Genomic DNA, 18,345 nt, shown 5'->3' with positions numbered 1-18,345 from the left:
TTTTCTTGGAAAGATTTGTTCAGAGGAAGTTCACCATTGCCTTCTCCTAAGGGTGAGAGCATGTGCCCTGCCCAAGGTCACCCAGTGGTTTCATGACCAAGCAGGAATCGAACCCTGGTCTCCAGAGTCATAGTCCAATGCTCAAACCACTGTGCCACACTGGCTATGTTTAGAGTATCTCTACCATTTACCAGAGGTTCTCCACTATCTATTTTTATAACAAATGAAAACTGATTCTTAAACAGGAAAGAGATATTTTAACTATGGGGAGAGGGTTTTTTTGTGGGGGGGGGGTGGGTGTTTCTGGATGTGCACATGTGTAGACATAATTATTGGGGAATGTGAGAGATATCCACTGGGGTTTGGTTGTGATAAAGTCTTAATTTTGTTATACACCACAAGTATAACTATGCAGCATTCTGATCACTTAAAAAAATATTGCTCTCATTGTTGTTAGCTTTTTATATCCTGCCTTTTCCTCAAAATGGGGCTCAAATGGGCTTACACATTAAAATGATTACAGTATCATTAAAACAAACACAAAGTTAAAATCAAAATAGAAATAAACCATTAACAATATGGAAACACAGTTTTTGTAGGTTTCTCGGGCTATGAGGCCATGTTCTAGAAGAGTATACCCCTTATGTTTAGCTGGCATCTTCAGAGAATGCTGGCATGGAAGAGCCACTATATACTGTTGGTTGAGAGGAAGGGATTTGCATGTTAATCTCTGTGCTGATCTGTTGTTGAATGGCAAGGTCTCAGGGTGGCTATTTAATTAATGATCCATTGTCTACTGGGAAACCTCCCTCCCCTTCGGTGGTTTTCATTTGCACTTGCTGGGTCTTGATTTTCGTGTTTTTCAGGACTGCTACTTTCAGGGTTTCTTCTTTCCTGTTGAAGTTGTCCAGGTGTTTATGGATTTCAGTGTCTTCCCTGTGCATTCTTACCTGATAGTTGTTGGTATGGTCCAGAATTTCAGTGTTTTTTTCTGTTTAAAACAATATAGCACAGCCTTACAAGCCCTTATCTTGAAATACTTCAATTGTAAAAGCTGTCAAAATTGAAGAGCCTCCTCCAAAGAACAGTAAAAAGGGAGCCATTCTAGCCCCACTACAGAGGGCATTTCAGAGCCTGTGGTGGCCAATGAAAAGATTCTCTCTTTCATTAATACCAAAAGAACCTGAGACACTGATGGGACCAAGAAGAAGGCCTGTTCTGAAAATTTCCAAGTCCAAGCAGGTTCATACAGAGAGACACAGGGGCTCTCCAGACTGCCTCAAAGGGGCGGACTTGAGGCGCCCAGTTTTTCTCTGGAGGGACGCTGCAGCACTCAAACCGTGCAGCGTCCCTCTGGACCAAAAAGAACCCAGAAAACCTGGGTTCTTCTTGGCGCGTGGGGACACCGTCATCAGTGCACCATTGGCACACTGTGATGCATCCATGACACAAGCGCAGTACCCGGAAGTGCGGATGCGCTGTGGCGTTTGTGTCATGGACACATGCCCCGTATGGATGGCACCGCATAAAGATGGTGCCATCCATATGTTCTAGGGTTCTGGAGCATGGGGATGCTGTGCACTCCAGAACCCTAGAATTGTCCCCAGGCTGCCGCAAACCAGCAGTCTGTACTGGGCCCCAGTCTGTGAAATAGCCTGGAACCAAGTTATATCAGGATTTACAGATCATAACTAGCAGTTTGGATTGTGCTAGGAAACAAACTAGCACCCTGTCTGCACGGGCCAAATAAACCAGCCTCTTGGCAGGGAGTCTGAATGGCACAGGGCCCAATCTCTGAGTTTGGCATGAATAGACCAGATGATGTCCTCCTGTTAATGCAAAGTTTTAAAACTCCCTCTTTGCTCCAGATCTTCCAGCCAGCCTGCTGTTCTGCCAGCCAGCTGTTCAAAATGTGTCTCGCTGTTCCAACCAGTGTGTCTGCCATTGCTCTAGGCTGCTCACTCTGAGGTCAGAACAAGGTGCCCAGCCATGTGATCATAGCTGGGTACCTCATTCTGACCTCAGGGTAAAGCAACCTGTGGCAGCAGTGGACACACCAGTAGGCACAGTGGGATGAATTTTAAACACCAACCCAGCATCAGAATAGATGGACTGAGGTAACGGGGGGAGGTTGGGGCAACTCCAGGATACTCCAGGCTGCCCCCAGAGTATCCTGGCCAGTGCAGAAAGGACCTGGGTGGCAGCTGAGCTGTTGGAGCAGGGGGGTTGTAGAATTCCTGTAACTAGCCCCAGTAAACACTCTGCTGAAGCTCTGAAGTTTACAAACACTCCCCAAAGGTACTCTCCAAGTTGCTAAAATAAGTATTTAAGATCTTTTGGAATAACAAGAAAGTAAAAAAAAACCTTATTGAGCCCTTGAAACTATCACTGCAGCTAATTACTATATTTATATTTATATTATTTCATTTATACACTGTTTTTATCCACGTGTGAGACCCAAGATGGCTAGGGTTTTTCTCTCTGCAAATGTCCATTCACTGGGAAGAAATATGCTGTAGCCTGTTCAACAGAGAGAGAGAACCCAAAACTTTTCCCATCTGGGAACGGTCTATGGAGGCTTCCTTTCATGTTAGGACTGATAGCACTTTGGAAACCTGACAGCCCAGATGTACTGTAGCTCAGGGTGACTAATTTCAACAAGCTGCTCACACTGTTACAAAAGGCAGATCTGCTGGCATTTTTACTCCTAACCACCTGGTTTGGACAAACAGTCTCTGCAAACAGCACATATGTCATGTAGGGTGGACTCAGGGGGTGGAGGGAAGAATGCAAGAGCTGAAGAGCTTAAAGCTGTTTTTCAGGCCAAGGATTACACAGAGGGAGGTGTGGGGGGAGGGTTTTCAGAGCTGCTCTTCAGATGATCCATCACATAAGACTATGAGTTATTTTGTACATTGTGGAAGAACCTTTAAACATCAGGATACCTAGTGCTCCCAACTTTTCTTTTTTATTAATGACAGGCAAAGGTACCCTGACAGCAAACCAACCAACCCTCAAAAGATTTATAAAGCTCTTTATGCTCAATCTGCATAAATATTTCACAAGTGGAGATCTCAAGCCAACATGATGATAGCAGACACCGGCTCATTCAAGGTTAGGCAATTTTCAGAATCATGGGAGGGTACACAGTGGCACTCTCCAAACTCACTGCTGGCCACATGTTGGCATCCATTCAAATTTGCCACAGTAATGGCCAAAAGCATCACTTCTCATTTAAACAAGATGCATATTCTTCCCCCCACGTCCTGACCCATATGAGTTGTTCACAAGTAAAAGAACATTTCCGGGAGGCTTCCAGGAGAGTTATTCTACCTATAAACTGAGCACAAGCGGAGCACACACCCACTTTTCCAGTCAAAACTGCACTTTGCCACCACTGCCAGCATAGCGCCAAACATATCAGTGGCATACCTTCCCAAAAAACCAAAACCAAGCAACACCAGGAAAAGGCTTTCTCTTGGTTTAGTTACCATCACAGGTCTGTTTGGTGAGGACACAGGAGAGAGCCTTCTCAGTGGTTGTTCCAATCTGTGGAATTCCACAGTGGAACTCCTGGCTCCTGCTCTGTTATTCTGCTGGCAAGCAGTGGCATCATTGGGCGGGTATTGGTGGGATGCGCACCACATTAGGTGACACCCCACAGGAGGAGTGGCACTTTGAGGGGTCCTCCTCCCACTGTGGCAGAGGGGAGCATCACTCATCACTTTGCTGTCACCCAGCTCCCTCTCCAGGGAGGGATCTCTGGAGGTGATGAGGGTGGCAGAGAGAAGAGTGCATCTCTCCTGGCTTTGTTGCTGGCCTGGCATCTGGTGCCAATGGTACAAGGGGCAAGCAGTGGGGAAGGCAGGCTACTGCTGCCACCTCCCCTCAGCACCCCCTCCCCTCCAGAGACCCCTTCAAGATGTCACCAAGCCTGCTAATTCCACTGCTGGTAGACAAAAATATTTTTTATTTAAATAGGTTCTATTTTTTTCAACAGACCCTTAAATCCTAACCCCCTGTGCCAGGTCGGAGAGAACCAAGAGGAGGGAACTGAGGTGGCAACAAGCGCATCAGAGGGGCAAGCATGCCCCTCGTGGCTTCACCACCGGCCTAACTTTTTCCTAAGGGATGGATCTAAGCTGGTGATAATAATAATAATAATAAAATGATTTATTTGTATACCGCTTTTCTAAAATGAATTAATCAAAGCGGTTTACAACAGTTCGCAAACAATAACATAATACAGCATACCTCAAAAACATCATAACATCGTAACATCAATGGCAATACATCTCAATACAAAAGCAACAATATAATTCTCAGTGCATATCACAAAACAGCCAATATTACATAACAACAATAACAGCAATAACAATATCCAAACAGCAATTAGCCCTCCAACCCCCAGAGTTACCACAAAAACAAAAGACTCCAGATTGCCCAGATGGTATGATGGAGCCACAAGGGGTGAGCAGGAGGGGGTGGGCCAGGGCAGACCCTCCCTCAGTAGCCCCCCTTTGCACCAGGTGTCACCAAGTTTGGTGACACTACTGCTGGCAGGCAAAAATCTTTTATTTAAATGGGTTCTGTTATTTAAATAGATCTATTGGTTGTGGGGATTCTTTTTAATCGGCTGTCTGTGCTTTATTTTTTAGCATCATCATGTTCTTTAAATTATGTCACACTTTTTAAAATTAATTGTGCTTTAATATGACGGCTTGTTTAATTGTGTTTTAAGTGAGTTTTGTCCTCCAGTTTTAGCTTCATCTTGTTTTAGCCTTGTTGTAAGCCGCCTTGGGTCTCATGGTAAGAGGAAAGAAAGAGATAATAAGTAAGTAAGTAAATAAATAAATAAATAAATAAATAAATAAATAAATAAATAAAAATACTGCTTCATCCCATCCAGAATAGAAGGGATAACATGGAGAGATGTACAAAACGTAAATTTCCCACAAGCATGCCTTTGGTTTATCACACATTCAGATCAATTTCAGTTGCTTTTCTTAATTTGCCCTAAAGCACTTTTTTAAAAGGTTCTGTTGTGCCTTCAACTAAACTCAACAGTGTATTAAATATCAGATTGAAAAATTAAACATACATGAAAATGGCACCAGATGGGAAAGCTATCTAGAATTTATTTATTTATTTATTTGTATTAAAACCAGCATTCTCAAAAGCATGAGAATAGCCTCCTTGAATCCCATTTTGGGAGAAAGACTGAATATAAATCCAATAAATAAAGATAGTAGATAGATAGATAGATAGATAGATAGATAGATAGATAGATAGATAGACAGACAGACAGACAGACAGGTAGTTTGAAGGGCCCAGGCCTTTCCACCAACACAGCGACTGAATGTCTAACTCCTGGTTGGAGTGTCATGTGCCTTTATAGCAGTGCTATTGCATTCAACCATTGTGTGCATCATAGAATAATTTGTTCCTTCATTAGTTCATAACTCCATGTGTTTCTGGGAGTTGACACAATAGGGAGAGTCACTACAACCCCCTGCTTCCCAGTGACTTAAGGCATAAATCACAGACTGTTGCACCTTCCAGACAGGAAACTAATCAAGTCTCCTGCCCCAAGGCTGCTTCCATCACAAGAACTAGGATAATATAGGATAATTTTTGCAAGCAGTATCATTTATGTCACACCAGAGTACATTTTTCCTGCAGGTCAAAACTCAGCACTTATTTAACATCGTTTTCAAAGCCATTACCTGCTATAACATCTGGAAATGCTTAGACTTTAGAGTCACTTCATTCTTTGCATGGCAGTCTAAATCACTGGCTCAGCATCTATTTCAGAGTTTCTATTACTCTTTCCATTTCACAAAAGGTGACCACATTGAGAACAAGAAAACCAGCAAAATATTAACTATGAGCACACTGGCACAATGCCACGCTTATCATTTGATAACTGCAACATCATATGATGGCTTTGTTTTGAGTCATAACAGATAAAATACTACAATAGGACTTTCATCTCACACTCACATTGTCTCAAATACAATGGGCCTCAGTACACATTAGTTGTGAATCATCAAGTACTGAGTAATCTGCTCAAAGAAATAGTTGTATCAGTCTGGATCAGCATGCAAAGAGATCGTGCAGCACCTTTGAGACAATGGTCTGTTTCAAAAGTGTACAAGATCCCTTTGCACACTGAGGAATCAACTGGTCTGTTGATTCATAGCTATAGTTCAGTAAAACCATCACGTTTGGGGACAATAGTAATTGCCATAAAGCTGAACAGAGGCCTAAATGTCAGATAAAAGGCTAAAATCAATGTTATACTTGCCATGGTGTTGGATCTTTCTTCCTCCTCTCTCCTGCAGTTCTTTGGTTGCCACAAATCAGCTTTCCCAATCCTAAAAGCCAGGTTTTGGGGGTGCACAGGGGCAGCAGGAGAGATGGATTGCCACTTCTTATTTCTATTTGCTAAAGTGCACCATTTGATTTTGCATGCTTCAAGAAAGAGTCCTGATTAATCCTCAGCTGTTTCATTTCTTTCAGCTAACTTTCAAATGATCCAATTTCTCTCTACTCCTCCCACTCTCCTCCTTTGCTGTCAGCTTCCTGAAGTTGCTATAAATTGAGGGGTGAAGTAGATGGGAAGCAAAGAGCAGTATCTGGCTGCTCCAGTTGCAATCAGCTTGCAGTTGACCCAGGACCATGGTGACCACATGGCCCACTTCCAAAGCAGGCAGCCATCACAGTCCCAAATGGGCCACCAGCAGGATCCACTCCTTTGCAGCCCAGCCTTTCCCCTGTTGGCATGGCCTCAGAGTGGCTTCCAGCCACTTTGGGGGCATGTGTAATATAAATGTCATGCTCTCAAAATGGCTGGAAGCCACTTTTTTGCCCATCTGTTTTGGGCCAAAATGCAATAGGAGTTTATACTCAATTAAGAGGAAGGAGATTACAAGAAGGCAGTAGCATCACTAGAGGGTACAGGGGCGTGGAACACAAGAGATAACACCCTAAGATGGGGTGACACCACTGCTCCTCAAACATCTGCCTTTGGACAGAAACAGGCTGTGGCATTCACCTGTGTCCCATTAAAAAGCTGAAGAAATGGTGTGAGTGGGGTGAGACTCAGTGGGAAAAGAAAGGAGAGGCCCCTGGCTTTTTGTCTGTACATTAGTATAAAAAACATTACTAAGGATTCTGTATGGTGTGGTCTGGGAGAAGGTCAATGATGGGGGTGACTCCATGAGTTACCACACCGGGTAACACCCACCCTACTGATGCCACCTCAAGAAAGGGCAGGGTCTTGCCGTTCCTACGAATTCAGGCAAAAGCAAACTATTACAGCCTCTCCTAGACTGTTCTTTATCCTTAATCACTTTTCCCATTTTGACTATGCTGTGATATTGCTTGGCCATATGTGTCCTGGCTTCCATCTGTGAATTGTCGGAGTGCATGAGATTGTCATCAAAGTGCTCCCAACATCCAACAAAAAATTTCACAAATTTCAGTGGAGTAGCAACTAATATGATCTCAGCTCTTCACTGATTATAAACATCATCATTGTATGGGTATATGCATGTTTGGTGATTAGCCCTTTTTGGCTGACTGTTTACAGTGTATTAAATTATATTAGAAAAATCTTTGGTATTTGTAAATGCCCAAGTTCTTTTCAATTACTCCTCTGTGGAATCTAACTGAGGGTCAATGTGGTTTGCTTCTATGTGCTTTTATTTCATCAGCTATAGTTCTATAGTTAGAAGATGGTCTTGTTTTAGCTATTCATGAATGTGGATTTTACAGATACAGCTTGAGTCTCCCTTATCCAAGATGTTTGGGACCAGAGATGTTTTGGATTTTAGATTTTATTACTGTATTTTATATTTTAGAATACCTATATTTACATATACATTATGAAGATCTTGAATATGGGACCCAAGCCTAAACACAAAATTCATTTATGTTTCATATACATATTATACACATTTTATACAATATTTTTAATATTTTTGTGCACAAAACAAAATTGCTTTCTGAACCATCAGAAAACAAAAGTGTCACTATTTCAATCACACATAAAAAACATTTTGGGAGGATTTCAGATTTTGGAATTCCAGATAAGTGAGACTCAACCTGTATTAGTTTTGAGGAAATATATTGTTGAAAATATGTTCAGCTTATATAATAATAATAATAATAATAATAATAATAATAATAATAATAATAGTTTATTTATATCCCACTTTTCCAGTTTTTGATCAATGTATTAATGTATAGGGTTAGCCCATGTTCATATCCTATGTTATTCCTTTCCCCTTTTCTTCTTATTCTTTTTCCTGTTCCCCTTTTCCCTCTTTCTTTTCAATTGTACTTTAAATAAACTCATTTTATCAATTTCAGACAATCAATTCCAGTCACTTTTGGATTACATTTACTTTCTAGATCCATTCCTTTCAGGCTCCAGGCCTAGTTTTGGGACAGTGGTTGCATTGATCAGTCTACAGGGTCACCTTTGCTGAATGACAGAAGAGAGAGAGAGAGCGTGGCAGTGAGGCACATGACAACAAGCAAAGTATCTCTTGGCAGCTTTCAATGCCAATGGCCATGGGATCCTTCTGAATAGCTTACCAGGTTGGGATTCGGAACACTTCCTACTGAAGATTCCTTTCCCATTTTGATGGCCACTTCCCAAGGTAGTACTGGGGACCAGTGTTGAGCCTCTTGGCAGGAGGTCCTATAGCTTTTTTGCCTCCCACCCACCCCTATGATAATATCTACACAACCTCCCCGGAAGATCTGGGATTGAAGTGTCCTTTGCATGTAGGGGACACTTTTCTTTATCTTGCTTTCCCATCAGATACAGGTGAGATAGTAGTTGTCTTGAGTCAGTGACTGGGCATGGCAATGGACCAGATGGGAGTGGTTCCAAAAGTGTGCTATTCCTTTACCACTGGCATTCACCGTGACCTTTTTGTCCATGTGTTCAGCCAAGCCAACTCCACTTTTAACTGAAGTTGTAATTAGAGCTGTAATTCATAACAGATTCTCAGTGTTAATGCTGACCTAGGGTTGCTAGGAGTTTTTATTTTATTTTATGGGGTAACCCATAAAATAATTTAAATTTAAGCAAATAATCACATTGCATAGGCAGCTGCCTTTAATAACTGATGAGGGAGAACAAACTGAGATTTAATTCAAACAACTGGCTCAACCATCCAGATGAATTGTATTCAGCCTGTTTTAGATGGGGTCACGTTCCCCTCTAAAGTACTAGATTCTCAGTCTGGGAATATTAATTGATCCAACAATGCCATTACTAATTAACTTATTAGACAATGACAGGTGCACATCCATTTACTTGGTTGGATATAATTGAGGTCATTATTAACTTTCCTTTTAGATCTGGGGTGGGGAAATTTCAGGCCTGGGGCTGCTTGTAACTTCTGGAGCCCATGTTTACAGACCTTGAAGCCCACATTAGTCTCCTAAAGTTCTCCAATCCCCCAATATGATTTTTTAAAAATTAAACGTCTAAAAGAAATTTAAATGTTTAAAATTCTGGCACTATTTTTTGGTGCTTTTTGCCTGAAAATCATACAGAAATCCTTACAAACCTGCTGAAACATGTGAAAACACCCCATCCCATCCACACAACAGCCGCACAACACCATATCCACCCTCAATATCTCCATTTTCCTCTACATCACTTATCATCACCATTTAGAGAGAGACTGTAGAGGAAAACAAGCATTTGGGCTTTCTATGGGACTGTGTGGTTGACAGGCAGTGCAGAGGAAAAAAACTGATCCCTGGCAGTGAAACAGTTGCCCACCTTGCCTTAGATTGCCATATAGACTCAACTATAAATCAACATCATGTGTAAATCAAGGGCAGATTTTGAGGCCAAAATTATGGATTTTTATATCACCTGCGTATAAGACAAGGGTAAAACTTAGAGGCATGTAACAAAGGATCTAAAGGATGAAGCAAGAGAAAATAATGCCAAAGAATTTACAAAATACCAGCAAGCATAACTGTTTGTGCACACCATAAAGTTTGGATGGATGAGAGAATAGAGAGGAGGTCAGTGCTTCCAGGACAGATTACGCTCTTGCCTTTCACCAGGAAATGGATCCTTTTTAAAAATAAGAGTTCTTACACAAATTATATTGACTCTTGGATAAGTCAACTCAGGTTTTTGGGGTCAATTTTTTAACTGAAATTTCTAGACTTATACATGAGTATTTAAGGTATTTGAATATGTTATACACAGGGCTGGCTTTTAAAACAATTCAGAAACTATTGTTGGTCCAGAATAGGGCCATAAGATTAACTGTGGCTTGACCTTTTTTAAAAGAAAAGGAAAAAAAGCATGTTCTTCATCAGCTTGCCACTGCTTTAGAAGTGTAGTTTAAAATGCTGGTTTTAACCTTTAAAGTCTTCAGTGTCCTGAGATTGAAATACCTGAAAGTGTATGTTTTTGGTGATGTATATATACATTGTAACAGGTATCACCTTGTGATTTGTATTCTTTTTCTGTATGATAAAAAGAAGAAAGGCACATTTAAAATTATGTTTGTAATCTACAGTTGTTGGTGCTATTGATATACTTAAATAATATAAGTGTGTTTAACTTTCGCACCCTTCCTTTAACAGTTGTAGCATATATCGGTATAGGTGGGAGTGTGGGTGTGAAAATGTGATTGTTCCAATTCATACTGTTCCTTGCAACAGTTATTATTTATTGCATATATGCACTGCTGATACCCAAGCATTATTGTGGATGGTTACGTGCTCAGGATGAACTACCTTTATGTTCTTCAAAGGTGCTGCTGCTTTTCTTTTCTTAACACTTATTTTTTTAAAAAAAGTTTTGCTACTTACATTACAAAAGGACAAACTAAAGCTCTAATGTTCGTATCATCTCCCTTGTACAGTGGCTCTTCCATATCCATAGAGGGTTGGTTCCTGGAACCTAAGTGGATAAAAAAAAATGCAGGGGTTCAAATCCCATATTATTAAATGGCAGTGACATGAATACAGATGCTTCAGTAAGTCTGTATTCTGTATTCACATTGCCAATATTTAATAATATGGGATGACTTATCCATGGTTGGAGGAACTCATGGATCTGGAGCCCATAGATCCAGAGAGGCCACTGTATTTGTACAGATTGTGTAGCAACCAAAATTTTGTACCAGATAGAACACTGTTAGAATGCTGTCATCTGCAAGGTATTCATTTGTTCACTTTGGCAACTGAGTCAACAATATAATGTTGACCCCGATCACTGCTTTCTATGAAACTCACAGCTGTGCAGAAATGGAATCAAGCAAGAGACCAGCTGGGATTGGAGTCCAGCCCAGTATTTAAAAACAACAACAGCAACACAGAATTGGATTTTGCAAGGTAGTCACAACGCTATAACAAATTACACATAACAATATTTTGCTTCTGTGGAATTTTATTGGATTTAGATTTAATGTTAAAAACCCTTCAAAAGTCACATGAAAGATCTTCTTGTCCTCAGTATCCACTGCACCACACAGCAAGCTCCTTGAATGAAAACTGTGTGCAGCATCTTTTACCATTCTACTGGACCATCCTGTTCTATCTAAAGACAATTATTAACCATTGTTACCAAACCTAGAAAATATCTGCAGGAGGTGGAATATCAAGCATTCAATGGAACGCCACCATGGTGGTTTATTGACTAAATAGATTTCCTCAGCTGAAAATGCCAGAGCACAAACCAAGTTCTCTGTCAAATGTTAACTTGCTGAGGTTTAATATCACATGCTCAAAATCAATCTATGGCCTGTTACAGACTGCCAAAATAAAGCTGCTTTGGGTCTCTTTGGAGGTATGCTGTTTAAATGATGCATGCACCCTAAGAATCCGGAAGCTGCACCAAAGCTGCACTCCAGTGCTTAGGAATGGAGTGTGGCTTTGGCGCGACCTCCAGACTCTTAGGACCCATGCATCATTTAAATAGCATACCTCCAAAGAGACCCAAAGCAGCTTTATTTTGGCAGTCTGTAACAGGCCTATATTTCTCAACAGCAAATGTGAACAAAGCACATACTGGGGTGAAAGCCATATTAGGCATGGGAGTAGTTCCACTCCCCAACAGCCCCCTGCAAGCCACATGATGGGGCTGAATGCACAGGCTTTGCATTGTTCTGTATGGCAAATGCAGGCCAATAACCCCAGGCCAAAAATGCTGATCTGGTCTTTTCAGCCTGGCAGGGACGTAGCCGGGGGGGCGTGGCATCCGGCCCCCCTTCCGTTAGATATAATGAATGGTGTGCGCTGCTGCGCTGCTGTTTCCAAGCCCCATTATAATGGTGGTACTTAGTCTGGACCCCTCCCCCTTCCCAAAATCCTGGCTACGTCCCTGAGCCTCACGCTAATCCAAAATGCCTTTAACACAGTCTAAAAAGACTGTCTGTTTGGCAGAATTTCCTGGTAACCACATGGCCATGAGCCCCTTACCTGCAGCCACAAACACATGCTCTCTGAAGCTACCCTGGTCATGGCCTGTGACTTGGTGAAGCCAGGTGCCCCATTTCTGCTGTTACAGGCCTCAGCAAGACCTTTCAGAGGATACATAGCAGCAACGGCTCCATAGCACAGTAACAGGTTTATGTGTGAAAACCCACCTGTCGCCGTGCCAGCCCAGGAGTTGGAATAGGTTGGAACCACAGGGAGGATACCACAGGGTTTATCCATGGCATTCTACCTGTGTGTAGGGACCCCGATAACAGGAAGAAGGAAAGCACTCTCCTCTAGCTCTTTTCAATATCCTTTTTTGCTCTCTCTCTCTCTTCTACATGGACAAGAAAGAAGTACTTATAATGGAATGTTTTGTTCCCATATACTAGTATTGGGAGCCCATGTCTCTCAGGCATTCTCTATCTGAAGCACTTGCCTTTTTTCTATACTGTACTCCCAGTGCCTAGTCAGGTAAATGGTCTTATCATCAGCCTATGAATGTGGTGCATGTACCGCTGTATGTGGCAATACAGTGAGAATGACTAGGTATCCAATCTTTCTAATCTGATCTTCTTTGTTTGTCTGATGCTAACGAATTGTTCTTTAAAGTAAGCCATGGTTCTAGCTTTACAAACTGGGTATCCCACCCCATAAAATAAACCCTAAGATACACTGAGACCATATTATGGCTTGGAGTCAGAATTAGTTAATCCTGATGTACTCCCATTACAGGCAATGTATGGAAAATTAAAGGCAATAAGACCTAACTTACACATGACTAACTCATAATTTTGATTTCAGTGGCTTTGCACGAAGCATATCTAGATGTGGCTTCATCCTTATAAAAGCTTTATGAGACTAAACTGTTGCCCCAAATGTTGTATTGATTCCCTACATTGATATGTTCCAATGCTGCAGTTCTGGATTCAAGGGAGGGGGGCATTCCTGGAAAATGCTTTGGGTGTCCCTACAGCTACTCCTAAGTGTTTACACATATAGAGATGGCCAGCTGCTTAGTACTTTAATCCAGAAAGTAACCCTTCACTATTGACTTAACATAATCTTTCAGCAGGCCTACCCCTTGTGCTCCTGGCATTTGAGGACAAGGGTAAGAAATCTAACACATATGGATGGAAGACTTTCTACAAGTATTACTAAGTGAGGATTTCTCTGTTGATTCCACAATTTTAACTGGCATATCTCATGGGTTCCCCGCCCATATGGATTATTAATACAATATTTTAAGAAGAAGCATGAGGGTGCTGTAATGTTAAAGTGCTTTTCATTCCTGAGCACATATGAAGTCATCAATGGACTTCAGCTTTTCATTTTAGACTTCCAAAATTTGTTGGTTTTTTTTCTGAATTGGGTTTCTCTATGGGCTTGTTGACTTCAAGGAGATATGGAGATGCTCATTCAGATGTCACAAAGCACTTAATCAACATTGACTTCCAGGCAAGAAATGGATCTAGCTGCATAAAAATTCTACTCTCCCTTTGGAAACTACCTCCACATTTGGCCTTTATTTCAGCATATGACCTCAGAGGGCTTTTAACTAAATGTAGATTAAATATTCTGCAGTTGATGGAGGCTAAGAGAAATAGATATTATTGTTTTGCTCAAAGGAAGATAAGAGGACTTGGCCCACCTTTCTTGAATGCCTATTATATTCAGGGTTTAAGAATTCAGTATCTGGAGCATCTTATTGTTGGTGCTCAAGATAATACTATTTTAAACAAAATCAAAATTTTATTGGCAAGTATAGATTACTACATGGTACATCAGATTGCTAAATATGTTAAACTCTAGGAGGGGAAGGGTTTTTCCGCTTGCTACTGCTGATAATACATGCTTCCATGGCCATTTTAAATAACAACTATTTAATTAAATAATTAACTTCTGCAATATTTTAATATGTTTAATATAATAAATTTATCTAATTTTCTTTTTTAACCATTGCTTTTAACTAACTGAATTATTTTATTTATCATCCTTTTGGGATATATGCAAAGAGGACAGCTGTCTATTGTGCAACAGAACGAACAGAAGTGAATTATACTGGTAATGATCAATTTCTAAGTTCTTAGTAACAATCTCCAGAACTGTACATCCAATTTGAAAGGTCTATCTAGTAGTGCTCATGATCTAACTAGGGCCACTGAGGCAAACATTATAATGCAGAGATTCCTTGGAAATCTCACCATATTTACCTTTTTTTTACTTTGGCTCCACTGTGAACTCTCACACCCAACAGTCATAATGGGTGCCAATTCTGTAGAAGGCAACACAGCTGTGTGTACCAACCTGCCACAGAGCACAAATGAAATTTGGCCTTAAATCATACAACTTCCTGTTTGATAACTATGCTATCTACAGGGAGTGGTTTAGAAAGATTTGTAGACATTATGCCCGCTCTTTGAAAGCCGTCAAATGTATGAACTAACCAACCAACTAAAGTGGAGGAGGGAGTACCCTGAAAATATGTCCAGACTTTAATGTAAAGTGGAGAATGCTAGAACAAGGAGTTCAAATTTTGTTTTTGTTTTTTAAGGACCCAGGAAGAATGTCGTTCAGTTTAATGTTTAAAATAGATCTTATCAATTCTGTTTTCCAAACCACATTTCCAATGCTGCAGGGAGTTCTCTGGAATACTTTACCTAGAGATTCTCATTAGCTCCTCCTTGCCTATAGAAGAGTAGCTAAAATATTTGTTTCATCAAATATGAACTCTAAGATCTCATTAGAGTTTAATGCTTTCTGCTCTGACTAAGAAATTGTGCTCTTTCTTCTTTGGTGTAATGTCACCTTTCCTAATCTGGTGCCCTATGTATGTATTGGGTTTTCCAATCTATGTTGAGTATGACTGTCAAAAGGAGGCATCTTTTTTTCTTTAATTGCATCAAAGCATCTTAAACCTAAGTATTCCCATTCAGCACATTTATGGACAGTGTTGAGGAGTCAAAATACAGTAAATGCTGTATTATACTCTGCACATAGTTTTACTCTGCCACCTCATTTGTGATGTAATGGGATCTCAATGCCTGTACTGGCAGACCCAAAAAGATGGTAAAACCATGAGACAGAAATAAAATAAATTCATTCGAGATGTCGATACTGAGGATACTATGGATGGCCAGAAAGACAAACAAATGGTTTGTTTGTTTGTTTATTTCCAGGATTTATATCCCGCCTTTCTCCCACAGTGGAATTCACTATGGTTCCTGGACCAGATCAAGCCTGAACTCTCCCTGGAAGCAATGATGACAAAACTAAGGTTGTCGTACTTTGGAAACATCATGAGAAGGCACAACTCACTAGACAATGATGCTAGGGAATGCACTACTGGATTTTTCTGCACTGCGGAAATCATGGGTTTTCAAGAAACTATACTGTACTAGACTAATACTATAACTATTAATAGTTTAAAATCACATATTTCTTTTTGTTCTGTCTAGGGCAGCAAATAAATCCAACATTGCTGTTCTTACCTCATGTCAGACCTGCAAAGTCACACAGAATGGTTTTCTCAAAGCTGGCACTGAAATTAGCAACATGGTAAGAGATTATTTTTATTGTACACTCCTCTCCCTGCATGCCGCATTCCTATTAAGGAGCAATCTATAATTTCTTAATAAAAATCAAGATAGCATAGTTACATATTATTTATTTATTTATTTATTTATTTATTTATTTATTTATTTCAAATATTTCTGTATCATCTCCCAGCCCACAAGGGCTCGCAAGACAGTGAACCAATAAAAACCAATTACTGTAAAACAATACAAAGATAACATAATTTTAAAAACACATCAAAATACTCTTTTAAAACTCCTAAAAGCAGTTAAAAACAATTCTAGACTCCAGTTTTGAAACAGTTAAACAGGAATTTGAAACACTGAATGCCAGATGGGACCACTGCTTAGGCTGCCTGTCAAAGGCATAGAGCTTTACCACACTAGTGGGCAAACAGGATTTAAACGAGAGTTAAACTAGAGAAAACCAGGAAATGCCTGAGGTTTATCACACGACATTTCCTGGTTTTCTCTAGTTTAACTCTCGTTTATATCCCGTTTGCCCGCTACTGTGATAAAGCTCTTAGAGGAGATGGGACCAGCCTAACCTCCCTGGGTAGGGAGTTTGAGTTCCACAGTTGAGGCATTGCTACAGAGAAAGCCCTGTTATGTATACCCATCAACCCAACTTCATGAGGTACATACAACAGGGCCTTCTATGGAGATCTCAGATTTCTCAGGCTCATATGTGAGGAGGTGGTCTTTCAGATACCTTTGCCCCAAGTCATTTACAGCTTTGTTGGTCAACACTAGTACTGTGAATTGAGCTCAGAAGCAAACTGAAAGCCAGTTCTGTTCTTGGAAGACCAGTGTTGTACTGGATATCAAGCAAACATCTGATTTGGCATGTATCAGCCTTCTGGAATGAAGAAGAGAACATGTGGAGGAAGAGACTCATTTAAGATTGTAAGTCCTTCATAGGCTCCTTAAATCCTTAGCTAGAGAAATCTACTGCATGCAGTATCAGAAAGGGGATGGCACAGAAGTCAACCCATTCATCTTTTATTTTGTCTCAGGATGTTATCCCTCTTGAGCCAGCCGTTTAGGTGGAAAACACAGTTTAAAATAAGTATGGGCATAATCCAGTCAAGGTAATGACTTTAAAGTCCCATTGCTATCCAGAGGAGAATTGAATATATATGCTTATTATACCTGATGGCCCAGGTGGGAAACAGGTTTTGAAACAAATTGAAAACATGAAATAATGGGCTGGGTACAAAATTAATAATGCTTCAAGCAGAATATCAATGGGACAAGCAAGCCATGACCCATTAAGGCCTCTTGGCCTAAAACTGATAGATCTATTACATCAATGTGGTAAATCAACACTTACCATTTGTTCAGTGAGTCTACTGTAGATGAGACTAACAATTGGATTTAAGCTAGTGATTTCAGTGAATCTAATGTAACTTTTATAACGTCTTGAACCAGCTCACTGGACTGAGTTATCTGGACCATGCTTTAAATTTTAAATTGCACTATTGTGAGTACTTCATGGAAGCAAGTATGAAGGATAATGTGCTTAATGAAGAGTAACTAGAGACCTTAAAAACACTTCTCCTAATAAATATTGGTGATATTTTCCTCAAAGGTATTGCCTTCACCAGCCATGCCGTACACTTTAATCTTAACATTTCTTTGAACTCCACCTAACATAAACATCTCACAATTAATTCTAATCACACCCATTATTTTCAGGGGCTATCCCCCTCCCTGCAACCTACAACAGTGACGAAAGGTCTCAGGGTCTTAATTATTTCATCTTGATGACATGCCTTTGCAAATTCAGCTGCAAGCTTTTATTTACTATTGAAAAATAGCTGGCCTTTCAACAGACATACATACATACTCTAACTACTGAACAACTGACATCTTGTGCAACTTGGGGTGTGTGTGTGTGTAGGCTTCAAATAAGGGGCTTGAGCTAGACTGATTTGGGATTTATCGTTCATTTCTTCAGATGGCTGAAATGAAGGAAAATGTGTCTGAAGAATTTGGAATCATTGAAGGCATTCCATGCGATTTTTTTTTGAGATATGCAATTCCTCATACAGTTTTACTTAATGACACAAAGATAAGTACAGTCCTACTAAAGTGAATGCCTCTCCATTTAAGAACATGAATAGTCATCCATACATCTTCTAGAATTAAGGTTCCCAGATCTTAGAGTCTAGCAATGAGTATCAGGAATCTAAGGGCCTTGAAACTGTGTGTGTATGTGTGTGCATTCCTCATTTGTTACTTAGTGTTTTTCATTTGAATGCCATATTCTGTGCAACTGTGGTTAATACTTACTATAGCA

Source organism: Sceloporus occidentalis, unplaced genomic scaffold (assembly GCF_023333645.1).
Source record: "Sceloporus occidentalis isolate IW3139 unplaced genomic scaffold, rSceOcc1.0.p SCAF_1, whole genome shotgun sequence".
Lineage (NCBI taxonomy): Eukaryota > Metazoa > Chordata > Lepidosauria > Squamata > Phrynosomatidae > Sceloporus > Sceloporus occidentalis.
Note: the sequence above shows the minus strand (reverse complement) of the source record.